The sequence below is a fragment of the Equus asinus genome, chromosome 28 (assembly GCF_041296235.1).
Source record: "Equus asinus isolate D_3611 breed Donkey chromosome 28, EquAss-T2T_v2, whole genome shotgun sequence".
Classification (NCBI taxonomy): Eukaryota; Metazoa; Chordata; class Mammalia; order Perissodactyla; family Equidae; genus Equus; species Equus asinus.
In genome coordinates, this window is record NC_091817.1 from 47,864,905 (window position 1) to 47,879,694 (window position 14,790).

The window sequence follows — 14,790 nt, forward strand, 5'->3', positions numbered from 1 at the left end:
CGGAATGGGCGCTCGTGGGGCATGAGGGGGAGGTGAGATGAGCTCTGCTCCGTGCAGCATCCCACAGAGCTGGCAGTGTCCCCCGAGAGCCTCATGCCCGACCACCTCCTGTGACAGGTGACGAGACTGGGGTCTGAGAGGCAGCTGAGTGGGTCCCACACGGGGTTCCTCGACCCCACTTGAATCCTTGCTCCGTAGCCAGGTCTCGCTGGCTCCCTCCCCCTCAGCTGTGACCTTGCTTGTCTGTTCTCTCCTCTTCTCTCTCCCAGCCTCCCAGGTGACAGTCAGAGCCGTGCGAGTGGACGAGCTTGTGCTGAGGCCCCCGCGAAAGCTTCCCCAATGTTCATCCAGCCTCTCACCCTCACCCCGTCCTCCAGGCAGGGACCCACCCTGGATTCCTGGTCTCCATTCTTCTTCTACAAAATGAGGATGGACAGGATGGGCTGGTGACAACCCCCGGGATGTGCCAGGGAGCTCTAGAGGAGGAGCTTTGCGTTGACGGAGCAGACTCTCCCGGGAGCCCAGACCACCACTTTGCGATGTCTCTGCAGGGAGGGGGAGGAGGTGCTGGAGGCGCCCGGGCACCAAGCCCAGTTGATCCTGGTCTTCTGTGCCTCGAACATCCACATGCCTGCTTGTCCCCTTCCCTCGTCTCCATGCCCAGGGCCACCCCAGTTTTCAGGTCCCTGGTTTTCTGGCCGAAGCCAACTCCAACCAGCGCCATGTTTCCAGATGGTTCTCCACCCTGTCATCCCCTCGCTGCGCTCCACTCCGCCACGCTGGCTCTCCTACCTGCCTCCCTTCTCCTGCCCTGGGCCCCCAGAAGCTGACCTCTTCGACTGGGACCATAGCTCCCTGGTTCCATGGATGGCACCTAGCAGGAGATCAGAGTGAGGGCACAGTGTGAGGTCGAGGGTCTCTGTAGGGGCTCCCCACACTGGCTGCGGCCCTTGTTGGCTCTGTGACCACAGGCAAGTCGCCGAGCTCTCTGGCCTTAAGCGAGAATGCTGACCCCAGTTCACAGGGCTGCTTAGGGATTAAATGAGACGGCACAAGGGAAGCGTCCAGCAAAGTGCCTGATACTAGCACATCCTCAGAAACGAACGTTAGCTGTGATTGTCGCTGTTAAAAACAGCGATTAGGTCTGTGCCATCCGGCTGGAGGGATTTCCTGGAGAGAAGCAAGATGCTGAGACGTTTACAAAACAAATGGGAAGACATTCACGTGTGCGTGTGATTAAATGAGAGGGAGAAGGGTTTGGAAGACTAGAGGCCAGGCTGGTGTGGACCACCTGGGTGGTGGGGGTGGGGAGGGGAAAGGGCAGAGGAAAGCCCCCTCCTCCAGGAAGTCTTCCTGGGTGTTCTGCCAACTCCCAGTGTTCCAGCCTTCCTCAGGCCACCCTAGTGGTTTGTACCCGCCCCCTTGAGTTCTGTACATCCCATATGCCAGTAGGCTCTTTCCCATGGGGTGTGTGTCCCCTACTGGACCTGGCTCAGCTTCTACCGAGGAGCAGCCCCACCAGTTTGTTGAATGAACTGATGAGGGTGGGAGGGTGGGAGGGAGGGGAGCTTCCCCAGCTCTCTTAGTCACAGCAGGTTAGAGGCTCGAGGCTCAGCCCTCTTCCCCAAAGATGCACCCGGAAGACAACTTCTGCCTCCACTCCCTCCAGGCCCAGTTTCCTGCCCAGAGATCCCAGCATCTTCGGGAGGGAAGTGAGGACATGACGGCCCACTGGCCATCCTTCCAGTGAGTGGGGAGCTGTCTGCAGGACTCAAAAAGTTAAACCTGGAGTGACCACGTGACCCGACAGCTCCACTCCTTGTCTCTACCCGGGAGAAATGCAAACGCACGTCCACACCCAACCCTGTCCACCAACGTCCATGGCAGCACTGTTCCCGGCAGCCCCAGGCGGAAGCACCGAAATGTCCATCAGCTGATGACAGATGAGCGGGATGCGGTCCATCCACACGGTGGAATATGACTCAGCCATGAAAAGGGATGAAGCGCTGACACACACTACAGCGTGGATGAACCTTCACAACATTTTGCTGAGTGAAAGAAGCCAGATGCAAAAGGCTGTATGTCATGTGAATTCATTTATATGAAATGTCCAGAATAGGTAAATCCACGGAGACAGAAAGTAGCTTAGTGGTTTCCAGGATCTGGGGGAGGGAGGAAGTGGAGTGAGTGCTAATGGCACAGGGTTTCCTTTTGGGATGACGAAAGCGTTCCGGATAGAGGCAGACAGACGTAGCAGTCACACAACATTACGAATGCACCAAATGCTGCTAAATTCTTCACTTTAACGTAGTTAATTTTAGGTTATGTGAATTTTATCTCAATTCAAAAAAAAAGAGACTCAGAGTCATTTCTCAGGCTGGCGCAGCCTCCGCCACCTCCTCCGGGCCCCCCAAGTGACCCTTCCTGCCCCAGGCGCCCGCCCCCAGCCCTCGCTGCTTTGGATGCCTGCCGTCTTATTTCGCGGCTATCTTCACCTCCCCAGTGAAACATACATGTCTGGACGGTGGAGTTGGTCCTCCTGTCGCACCTAGAGTCCCCGCTCTGCGCCTCACGGCGGAGACCTGCTGTGTGCGGTTCCCCGGGGCCCCGGGTCCTCCTGGCCCAGGCGGGAGCCCATGCTCACAGGCAGTAGTGCTCACACCTGCTGCACGTTGCTGCCATCGGGGAGCTCTGAGCATCCTGCGGCCCCAGGGATCCTGCTTCAAGTGGTCTGAGGTGGGACCAGGCACCGGGTGTCTCCAAGCGATGCTAAAGCACACCCAGGTCAGAGAGTCATGCTCTGAAAACAGTGAGTGTGGTGAGGATGTTAGGTAGGACCCGGCCGTTATTTATTACAAGTCCAAAAAGACTAGTACCATTTTTCTTTAAATAGAAAATATTTTCGGTAATCATATTTAAATTACTTTACACACTACTGTCTGTCTTTAGGTAGAATCTCTTTAAACATCTCGACTAACGCGTGCACTGGTTGCGTGCTCACTGGGTACCAGGCACGTTCTGAGCATTTTGTGTGTGTTGGTGCTTGAACTTGCAGCAGCCGGCTGAGACAAATCCCACGGTGGGTCCTGTTTTGCACAGGGGGGTGTGGAGGCAGGGAGAGGGCAGGGTGCGTGAGACCCCACAACTGGCCAGGGCAGGGCCAGGCTTGGACCCAGGAGGGCGGGCTCCAGACACGGATGGAGTGCATCCAGCCCCGCGGTGCCCCAGTGGCTTCGCCTACAGCGTGGTATGCTGACACGCTGCTTATACTCCCCAATTCACATTACAGTGTATACAGGACTATGGGAAAAAACAGGTGCTCTCCACGTGCCACAGGGAATCATTTGTCTGCCTCCAGAAGTGGACATCTCGGTCTTTGGGAAATTCTGGGACAGAGGAAGAGCACTCATTTTGGAATCCGCTTTCTGTTTGAATTCTAGCTGTGTGACCTTGGCAAAGGCCGGGCACCTGCAGAGCCCTAGGGTCTCAGCATCTGTATACAGACGCACTTCAGACTTCAGAGACGGGCAGAGATGAGGGGATAAATGGAAGTAACGCCATGGTGGGCAACGAAGGCTGGTGTCCCAGCAGAGCCCGAGTCTGAACTGTGGGCTGCGGACCTGTGAGCCTTTTCCCCGGGAGCATCCTGCAGAGATGGGGGTGACCGAGTCAGCTGTAGGAGTATGTATATACAGGACCAAAGGAGACCTCAGAGAATGTTGTGCACTTGTAACCTCTCCTCCCCATAATCTCAAAGGCAGTAAACTGTAGTTGCAGATCAAGGGTCTTCGATGTTTCTGTGACCAAAACACCCTCTTGTGACTGTCTCAGCCATTCCCACATCACCACCGAGCCTGGGGGGAGTCACAGCTGGTGAGACAGCTGCCCTTGCCAAGGCACAATGGATTTGTGAACCCCAAAGTAACGGAAGGTGTTTATCCAATAAAATAAAATAAAATAAAATAAAATAAAATTAGATGTCTGTGGAAACAAAGTGTGATGTACATTAAATGTGGAGGGCAAAATTAAAACGGAGAGAGGAAAATACAGCAGAATGTCTTCATGGCATTGGAGTCAGCACAGCCCCCCAGTACATAGTTGTATATTCTAGCTGTAGGTCCTTCTGGTTGTGCTAAGCAGGATGCCGCCTGAGTGTGGCCTGGTGAGTGGTGCCATGTCTGCGTCCCGGATCAGAACCAGTGAAACCCCGGGCTGCTGAAGTGGAGCCCGTGAACCTAACCACTTGGCCATGGGTCCGGCCCCCAGGACAGCTTTCTTAAATGTCACACAGATATCACAAACCTTAGAGGAGTTTGAGAAATTCAACTGTATTAAAATTAAAACACAAAATTCTCTTGCCCTTAACGAGTACACCATTAATAAAATGGGGAGGGCGTGCTGCCACAGACTGGAAGGAGAAACTTTCAACTGAAATGTCAGCTCCGTCGGGGCCTCATGTCACCCATGGCAGTCGTCCTCAGGGGCTCGCTTCTCCAGTCTGTCTCCATTTCCCCATCTCAAACCTCCCATGAAGGCAATGGTGGGTGACATCTGCCACATGCTTAGAACAGCACTGAGAACTTTGCAGGACCAGGGTTTGTCAGTGTTGTCATTATCCAAGTTGGTAAAATATTTTTAAACAAATCTGTAAATAGTGAAAGACAACCTAACAGAACAGTATGCAAGGGTAAGAACGGACAGTTCACAGAAGATGAACCAAGTGTTAACAGATCCCTGAGAAGGGGGGTGTTCTCTCCAATAACTTGGAAAATGGTAATTTAAACAATGAGAGAACTTTTCAGACTTGTCCTATTGAGAAAACTTAGCACACCAAGTACATCAGCAGTGGGAAGTCTGTCGCCTGTGTTGGGAACGCACCTTGAAGCACACTCTGTATGTGGCAATTTGGCAAGAGCGAGTAAAGCTGAAGATAAGTACCCCATAGTGCACTAACTCCATTTCCTAGGAGAAATTCCTGTAAATGTGTATTTTGTGTGTGTGGCTGTGCACAGGTGAATGTTCACGGTAATAATCTACAGTCAAAACTGCCAGCTAACCTGAGAAAGCGACAAATATGTGGAAACTAAACAACAAGATACTGAACAACCAGTGGATTATTGAAGAAACTAAAGGAGAAATCAAAAAATATCTGGGGACAAATTAAAATGAAAACATACCCTACAAAATCACATGGGATGCAGCAAAAGTGGTCCTAGGAGGCAAATTCATAGCAATACAGACCCCCCCCCCCGCCCCCCGCCAACAAACAAGAAAAGTCTCAAATAAGCAATCTTAAACTACACCTAACGGAACTAGAAAAAGAAGAACAAACTCCAAAGTCAGCAGAAGGAGGGAAATAATAAAAATTAGAGCAGAAATAAATGAAATTGGAAGCAAAAAACAGTAGAAAGGATCAATGAAACAAAGAGCTGGTTCTTTGTGGAGATAAAGAATATTGATGAATCCTTAGCCAGACTCACTAAGAAAAAAAGAGACAAGGCTCAAGTCAATAAAATTAGGAAAAAGAGGAGAAATTACAATGGATACCACAGAAATACAGAGGATTATAAGAGAACACTATGAAAAACTATATGCCAACAAATTGGGCAATCTGGAAGAAATGGATAAATTTTTAGACCCATACAACCTCTCAAAATTGAATCAACAAGAAATAGAGAATCTGAATAGACTAATCACAAGTAAAGAGATTGAAACAGAAATCAGAAACCTCCCCAAAAAATAAAAGTCCAGAACCAGATGGCTTCCCTGGAGAATTCTACCAAACATTGAAAGAAGATTTAATACCTATCCTTCTCAAACTATTCCAAAAAGTTGTAGAAGATGGAACACTCCCTAACATATTCTATGAGGCCAACATCACCCTGATCCCAAAGCCAGACAAGGACAACACAAAGAAGGAGAACTACAGGCCAACATCGCTGATGAACAGAGACGCAAAAATCCTCAACAAAATATTGGCAAATTGAATACAGCAATACATTAAAAGGATCATACACCATGATCAAGTGGGATTTATACCAGGGACATAGTGATGGTTCAACATCCGCAAGTCAATCAATGTGATACACTACATCAACAAAATGAGGAATAAAAACCACATGATCATCTCAGTAGATTCAGAGAAAGCATTTGACAAGATCCAACATCCATTTATGATAAAAACTCTCAATAAAATGGGCATAGAAGGAAAATACCTCAACATAATAAAGGCCATATATGACAGGCCCACAGCAACATCATACTCAACAGGGAAAAACTGAAAGCCATCCCTCTGAGAACAGGAACGAGACAAGGGTGTCCACTTTCACCACTCCTATTCAAGATAGTACTGGAGGTTTGGGCCAGAGCAATTAGGCAAGAAAAAGAAGTAAAAGCTATCCAAACTGGGAATGAAAAAGTGAAATGCTTGCTCTTTGCAGAGGACATGATTTTATGTATAGAAAACCCTAAAGGATCCATTGGAAAACTATTAGAAATAATAACTACAGCAAAGTTGCAGGGTAAAAAATCAAAATACAAAAATCACTAGTATTTCTATACTCTAATATGAACTAACAGAAAGAGAACTCAAGAATACAATCCCACTTACAGTCACAACACAAAGAATAAAATATCTAGGGATAAATGTAACCAAGGAGGTGAGAGACCTACCCAATGAAAACTTGAAGACATTTTTGAAAGAAATCGATGATGACACGAAGAAATGGAAAGAGATTCCACGTACATGGATTGGAAGAATAAACATAGTTAAAATGTCCATACTACCCAAAGCAATCTACAGATTCAGTGCAATCTCAAGCAGAATCCCAATGACATTCTTCATGGAAATAGAACAAAGAATCCTAAAATTCATATGGGGCAACCAAAGACCTCAAATAGCTAAAGCAATCCTGAGAAAAAGAGCAAAGCTGGAGGCATCACAATCCCTGACCTGAAAACATACTACAAAGCTACAGTAACCAAAACAGCATGGTACTGGCACAAAAACAGACACACAGCTCAATGGAACAGAATTGAAAACCCAGAAATAAATCTACACATCTATGGACAGCTGATCTTTTACAAAGGAGCTAAGAACATACAATGGAGAAAGGAAAGTCTCCTCAATAAATGGTGTTGGGAAAACTGGACAGCCACATGCAAAAGAATGAAAGTAGCCCATTATCTTACACCATACACAAAAATTAACTCAAAATGGATTAAAGACTGGAAGGTAGGACCCGAAACCATAAAACTCAGAGAGGGAAATATAGGCAGTGCACTCTTTGACATCGGTTTTAGTAGCATCTTTTTGAATATCATGTCTACTCAGGCAAAGAAAACAAAAGAAAAAATAAACAAACGGGACTTTATCAGACTAAAGAGCTTTTGAAAGGCAAAGGCAATCAGGAACAAAATGAAAAGACAACCCACCAACTGGGAGAAAATGTTTGCAAATCATATATCTGACAAGGGGTTAATCTCCAAAATATATAAAGAACTCATACAACTCCACAACAAAAAAAGCAAACAACCAGATCAAAGAATGGGCAGAGGACTTGAAGGGATATTTTTCCAAAGAAGATATACAGATGGCCAACAGGCACATGAAAAGATGTTCAACACCACTAATCAATCATCAGGGAAATGGAAATCAAAACCACATCGAGATATCCCCTTATACCTGGCAAAATGGCTATAATCACCAAGACAAAAAACAAATGTTGGAGAGGGTGTGGAGAGAAGGGAACCCTCATACACTGCTGGTGGGAGTGCAAACTGATGCAGCCACTGTGGAAAACAGTATGGAGATTTCTCGAAATATTAAAAATAGAAATAACATACAACCCAGTTATCCCACTACTGGGTGTTTCTCCAAAGAACTTGAAATCAACGATTGAAAGAGACTTATGCTCCCCTATGTTCACTGCAGCATTATTCACAATAGCCAAGATGTGGAACCAACCCAAGAGCCCATCAACTGATGAATGAATAAAGAAGATGTGGTGTATATATACGCAACGGAATACCATTCAGCCATAAAAAAGACAAAATCATCCCATTTGCAAAATGTGGATGGACCTTGAGGGTATTATGTTAAGCGAAATAAGCCAGATGGAGAAAGATAAACACATGGACAAAGAGAACAGATTAGTGGTTACCAGAAGGGAAGGGGCTGGGGGTGGGCATGAGGGGTAAAGGGGCACTTCTCTTTGGTGACTGACAAACAATAATGTACAACTGAAATTTCACAATGTCATAAACCATTGTGACCTCAGTAAAATAAAAATAAATAAAAACAAAAACCCCAAGCAAACAAGCAAAAAAACCCCTCCAGCTAGCTACCTTACAGGAGCACGGGGGCGTGCGCCCTTTCGTCATGGGAAACTCAAAACAGTTCGTCCACAGAATATCTGCTATCCACATCCACAAACTCCGAAAAGAGATTTTGGAGCAAAATTTAAACGTTTCAAAAGGAAATGTCAATATCATGCATATAAAACCTTATAAAAATGCAGAATAAAGCTGTAGGTTGGTCCTGGCCACATGTGAAAGTGCTAGTAAAGAGCAAAAAGCAGAAAAGGAAGGAACCCCTGGATGTGACATGTTGGCGGGACTGTGGGGAGGGAAGCCTGGGGGTCTGCAGATCGTGGTAATTCGCCATCTCTTAAAACAAAGGAACCTGAAGCTGCAGTGGGCAAATTCTAGAACCGACACTTGGCCTGCTTCCCATCATTCCAAGTGTGGCTCAGCTCTCACACCCGCAGAGGACGTCCCCACCACCCCCCATGTCAGGGTGCCGGGCGTGTTTGTGGACTTGCTGGGCTGGGAAGCTGAGTTCCACCCTCCCCTAGCCAAGCCTTTGTGCCCAGACCAGAGGAGGGGCGCCCCCCCACCCCCAGCCCCAGACCCCGGCCAAGCCGGCGGTCAAGGTGGGTGCGGGTGGCCAGGCGGGCGGCCACCAACCTGGAAAGGGCCTGTTCTCCCAGAAATGGCCTCCAATGGAGCGTAAATGTCCAAATATTCTCCTGCCGCATAACAGAGGATGAGAAAATGTCGGTCTGTTTCTTGTATTTGATGCAGAAAAGCTATTTAAATCTATGAAATTTTAAAAGGAGCCGTGTGTGTCGGTGGGGCGGGCAGGGGCCCGTCTGCGGAGGGCGCGTGTGTCTGCTGGAGAGCCTCCTGTGCGCCGCCTTATCGCGCCGGCTTGAATCCCTTCCAAACGGACCTTTCTTCCCTTGTTTCGCCCCCCGCCCCGCCCCCCTCCGAGTGGAAAAGGGCCCCCTTTTCATATTTTACATGTTGTGATTTCACTGAGCCCTTCCAATTGGTCGTCAACAGTTCATCTGTGCCAGGACCTTCTGTAAACTCTGCACGCGGGGCTCCGGGCCTGGCCACCCACCGAAACAGGCTGTCTAAACAGCGTGTGTCTGGGCCTCAGACACAGCAAGTGAGTTAAAGATGGATCCCGTCCAAGGATTTTTTTTTTTTCCTCCAAGCAGAGTTGGGGGTTGGGTGGGAGACCCTGGTAGCACGGGGCCCTGTTCAGATGTGGCCTTTTGAAGTTGGAGGGAAATGGCCCCTGTCTCTTGTCGTTTTTCTCCATGGTTGTCCTTGAGCCTTAGAAGGGTCTCTCTCACCCTCTCTGATTCAGGGAGTGAAGTTGATCTCTGTGTCAGAAACAAACAAGGTAGTAGGAACTGGAACTTCTTTCAATCTCATCCCAAATGCCACATGGCCAGGGTTTGACACCCCCTCTGCTCCAACTCCGGATTTTACAGGCTATATAACCCCTGGGATACAGCTCTCTCTGGGTCCTGAGTGGTCCTCAGTCTGTGGCTGGCAACAGCAGAAGTTGCCTGGTGACACTGGAGCAGCCCCAGCACATGCCAAGGCCCTGTGGCCAATGTCCACACAAGATCACATTTAACCCTCGCAGCAGCCGTTGGAGTTGGCACAGTTAGCACCTACTTTGTGAAGGAGGAAAAGTGAAGAGTGGAGAAGCCAAGACACTCATCTAGGTTGACTTGACTTATCCGTGGTTGCCTCAGGGACCAGTTTCTGTACTTGTCACAAAAGTTCTCTGTTCTCCAGTCCATCCAAAAAATAGAGAAAGTGGTTCATGCACATTTCCAGTGTGACTGCTGTGTGTGTGTGTGAACATCTTTATTAAGGGATAATTCACGTAGCATCTAATTCATTCATGTAAAATGTATAACTCAGTGGTTTTTAGTATATTCACAGAGTTCTGCAACCATCACTACAATTAGTTTTAGAATATTTTCATTGCTCAGAAAGAACCTCCATACCCACTAGCGGCCACTCCCACCCCCGGCCACCTGTCCTCTCCTTTCTGTCTCTACGGATTTGCTGTTCCGGACGTTTCATATAAATGGACTCATACAACTTAGGATCATTTGTGTCTGGCTTCTTTCACTCAACATGATGTTTTCAAGGTTCATCTACTTTGTGGCAGAACTCTCTTCTTTTTATGGCTGAATAATATTCCATTGCGTGGACATACCACATTCAGTTTATTCATTTCATGACTTGATGTACATTTGGGTTATTTCCACTTTTGCCATTACAAACACAGCTGCTATGAAAGTTTGTGGACAACTTTTTGTGTGAACACGTGTTTTCATTTCTCTTGGGTTTATATACGTAAGAGCAGAATTGCTGGCTCGTGTGGTGACTCTGTGTTACCTTTTTGGGGAGCTGCCAGACTGTTTCCACCGTGGCTGTGCCATTTTGCCTTCCCTCCAGGAGGGTGTAGGGTCCTCTCCAACGCTTGTTACTGTCTGTCTTTTGGTTCTAGCCGTTCCAGTGGGGGTGATGGTTAGGGTTTTGAGTTGCATTTCCCTGATGACTAATGATATTGAGCATCTTTTCACGTACTTATTGGCCATTCGTATATCTTCTTTGGAGAAATATCTGCTTGGATCATTTGCCCATTTTTTTAAACTGGGTTATTTGTCTTTGTGACTCTCTGTTGATGTCCCTTCCCCCTGTGTGCTGAGGAGCCACCCTCGGGCTAGTGACATCTTCACTCACCACTCACTCATTACTTCACTCTCCTTTTCACACGTGCAGGGACTCAGTGGGTCTGGGCTGGGGCCCAAGAACCTGCATTTCTGATAAGTTCCCAGGGGCCGCTGACGCTTCCGGGTTGAGGACCCCACTCTGAGGACCGCTTCCTGGAGAAAACCCCCCAGAAGTGTGCAGGGAGACTAGCTCAAGAACGTTTCTAGGAGGGCAATTTGTAATAGCAAGCAAATGGCCACAGCCTGACTGCCCCTCAGCAGAAGGAAAAACAAATTGTCATGATAGAATAATATTAGAATATTAATGACATAATATTCACAGAATAGAATATTGCACAGCAGTGACAAGTGAATGAAGTCTAGTTACACTCATCAACGTGGGTGAATGTTCCTAACGGGATATTGAGTGAAAGGAGCAAGAGCAGAGGCTACACTCAGTGTGACACTATTTATATGAAGTTGAGAAACACGTCAAACTCAACTATATATTATTAACACAGTCACGCGCCACATAACCACGATTCGGTTGATGACGGACCGCATTCCCAATAGTGCTGCTGTAAGACAGCCGCACAGCCCAGGTGTGTAGTGGGCTTTGTGTACGTTCACTCTACGATGTTCGCACAACGACAAAATCACCTAGGGATGCATTTCTCAGAACGTGTCTCCGTCGTTAAGCGACGCACGACTGTAGATAACGTACGTGTGGCTGAGGTGTAAAGACAAGCATGAGACTATTTAGTTGCTTCAAGAGAGGGGCCCACCCAGGGGCGGCAGCTGTGTCTGTGCAATTTTGTCTCTTCAGCCGAGGGTGGGCTCTGTTGGAAGAAGCGTCCACGATGGACTCCTAGTCCACTGTGTGTCCTTACTGAGCGTCGGGCTAAATGCAGACTAGCCGTCCTCTCCCTGAGCTGTTTCAGTGGCTGGTCATGTGGACAATGAAGAAGGTCCAGGTGGCCACACCTCCTTTACTGCTTGTTATAAAGTGCGCTGAGGCCATACTCCTGGGTTCCTCGGCGGGGGTACGACACGCTGCACGTGTAGCCACCACGTGGGCTCGGCACGTCACCCATGGGACTTGGGCTCAGTCAAGCAGCATGATCCTGCTAACGTTCTTGTTGTTTGCTGTGCCGTGGGTAAGGAACTGTCTTGCATTGACCACTGAGTCTCATCTGTTTGGGCACCGGGGGTGGTGTCTTGCCCACCTTCCGGCTTGCTGGGGCATCTCTGAGGTGCGTCACTCCTTGCCATCTTCCGTGAAGTTGGGATTTTCCTCTGACCATCACGAGAACATGCGTTAAATTATCATCTGCACTCTTTTGCAGGCCTGAATTATTGCATAATTGAGAACAGGATGATGGCACAGGAAGCAGTGTTCTCCTTGAAGAGCTGTTTAATTTCATTTTTTCTTTCTTTCTTTTTTCTTTTGGTGAGGAAGATTGGGTCTGAGCTAACATCTGTGCCAATCTTCCTCTGTTTCGTATGTGGCACGCTGCCACAGCATGGCTTGATGAGCAGTGAGTAGGTCTGTACCTGGGATCTGAACCCGCAGACCCCGGGCCGCCAAAGCGAACTGCGTGAACTTCATCACTACGCTACCAGCTGGCCTCCTGTTTAATTTCTATTTATCAGTGGGCTGCTTCTTGATGCCAAATTTGGGTGATAAAATCTCTCATAAGATCTAGTCACAGCTCAGTTTTAGATTTTTCTAACCTGTTTCTGAAACTAAAGTTGCTTAGCTGTGAGGATCCCTGACGAGTTTGAATTATTTTCCACAGGAAAGACGGTGAGCAGGATGCCACGCTCTGAAGAGTTATTGCAAGTTGAGGAGGCAAAGGCTTGCCTAGGAGGCTCCCTGGGGAAGGACGGAGATCACAGGGTCAGTCCTTGGAAGGGAAGACGCGATGTGCGTGTGTGTGACACACGGAGCTCTATGTCAAACCATTCACTGGACTAGTTTCTCTGAACAGCAGGTACCAGCCCAGGTGCCGTCAATCACACTCTCCAGCTGGGCCGCACGCGGAGGGAGCCGGGGACTCGGGTGGAGCGCTCAGAGGGTGATGCACGATTGGAGGGCCACGGATCCGCCATGAGGAACTGGAAATAGAAAATCTAGTCCTACGCAAAGTTAGTTTGGGAACACTGTGTGTCGCAGCCACATCAGAGTGCTGTAAAGTTTCTAGGACCAGCATTGGTCCTCCGAGCGCACTTTGAATAGACTCTGTTGGGAGAAGTCCGGAGACCCATGCAAAGTCACTGTTGTGGGTTGAATTGTGTCGTCCCAAAAGATACGTTCAAGTCTTAAGCCCCCGGGACTGTGCCTGTGACTTTATTTGGAAGCAGGGGGTTAGCAGATGTCACTAGGTTAAGATGAGGTCCTTCTGGATTCGGGGGGCCCTAATGCCATGACTGGCGTCCTTCTAAGAAGAGGGAAATTCGGAAACAGAGACAAGAGCGCCACGCGAAGACGGAGGTGGAAACGCAGGGATGCCTCTGCGAGCCAAGGACCGCCAATGATTGCTGACCACATCAGGAGTGGGAGGACGCAGGACGGTCCCTCCCCTGGAGCCTCTGGAGGGAGTGTGACCCTGTGACACCTTGATTTTTGGGCTTGTGGCCTCCAGAACTGGGAGAGAATAAATTTCTGTTCCTTCAAGCCATCCAGTTTGGGGCATTTTGTTATGGAAGTGCTAAGAAACCTACTAGTTAATGATGGGACGGGGGCTTGAACCCAGATCTTGCTGACGCCCAAGTCCTCCCGTCTCCTGCGAAGTCACTGGGCCAGGAGGCACCCGAGGACAGCAAGGGCAGATGTCTCAGGGGATGGGTGGGTCTTGCCACAGCCTGCGGATCCCTTTTTGAAGGTTCCACGTGGGGCTGGCTCTTAGATCATTCTCCTTTTGCCTTGAGCTCTGTGGGTTCAAAGCCCAAACCATAAGCAGTTTAATCACTGTCTGTCCTGGAATTACCCTCACCAGCTGAGCCCGACTGTGTCGGGCGTCCAGCCGCTCGCCTGGCCCTCATGGAAGCCTCTCCTAAATGCGGTCAGAGGACTCAGCGTTTTCCAGGAGCACGGTGGCTGCCTTCCCTGCTCCCGGGCACCGATCACATGAGGCTGGCATTCTTGGCAAAGTCGTTGTGGCATCCTTTGCGGAACCATGTTTTCCGATGCGGGCCCTGCCCTGCCCTCTAATTGCACACATCTGCAGGGCCCCTGTGAGCAGCAGCAGCCCCGGACACATCCGTCAGAGCAGAGCTCGGTGGTGGCAGCCCTCTCGAGTCCTCCGTGACTCAGGGACCACGGTGGTGAGCGTCCACTCATGCGCAGAGAGTGCCAAAGGTGGAAGGTGGGACAGAGAGCAGGGGATGCTTAACTGAAGCTGAGATGTGCCAGAGGTCAGAGGGCAGAGCTGATAGAGCCTCTGGCGTCATGGCCAGAAGGAAGGAGGAGTGGCCCGGTGCTCAGGAGGCTGGAGTTGGGCTGGCTCCAGATCCTGGCTATGTCGGTCATGAGTTAAGTGACTTTGGGCCAGATACGAAACCTCTCCCAGCCTTACTGTCCTCATCTGTGCAGTGTGGGGGACAGGAGTAGCCGTCGTATGACGTTGGGGAGAGGGTCAGTAACACAACGCCCACAAAGAGCATGGCACAGGGTCTGCGCGTGTCCATCGATACTGGAGTGAGAGTTACCTGGCAGCAGGTGCTGTGACACCACGTTCTGCAGCTCATCCTGCGTTCCGGC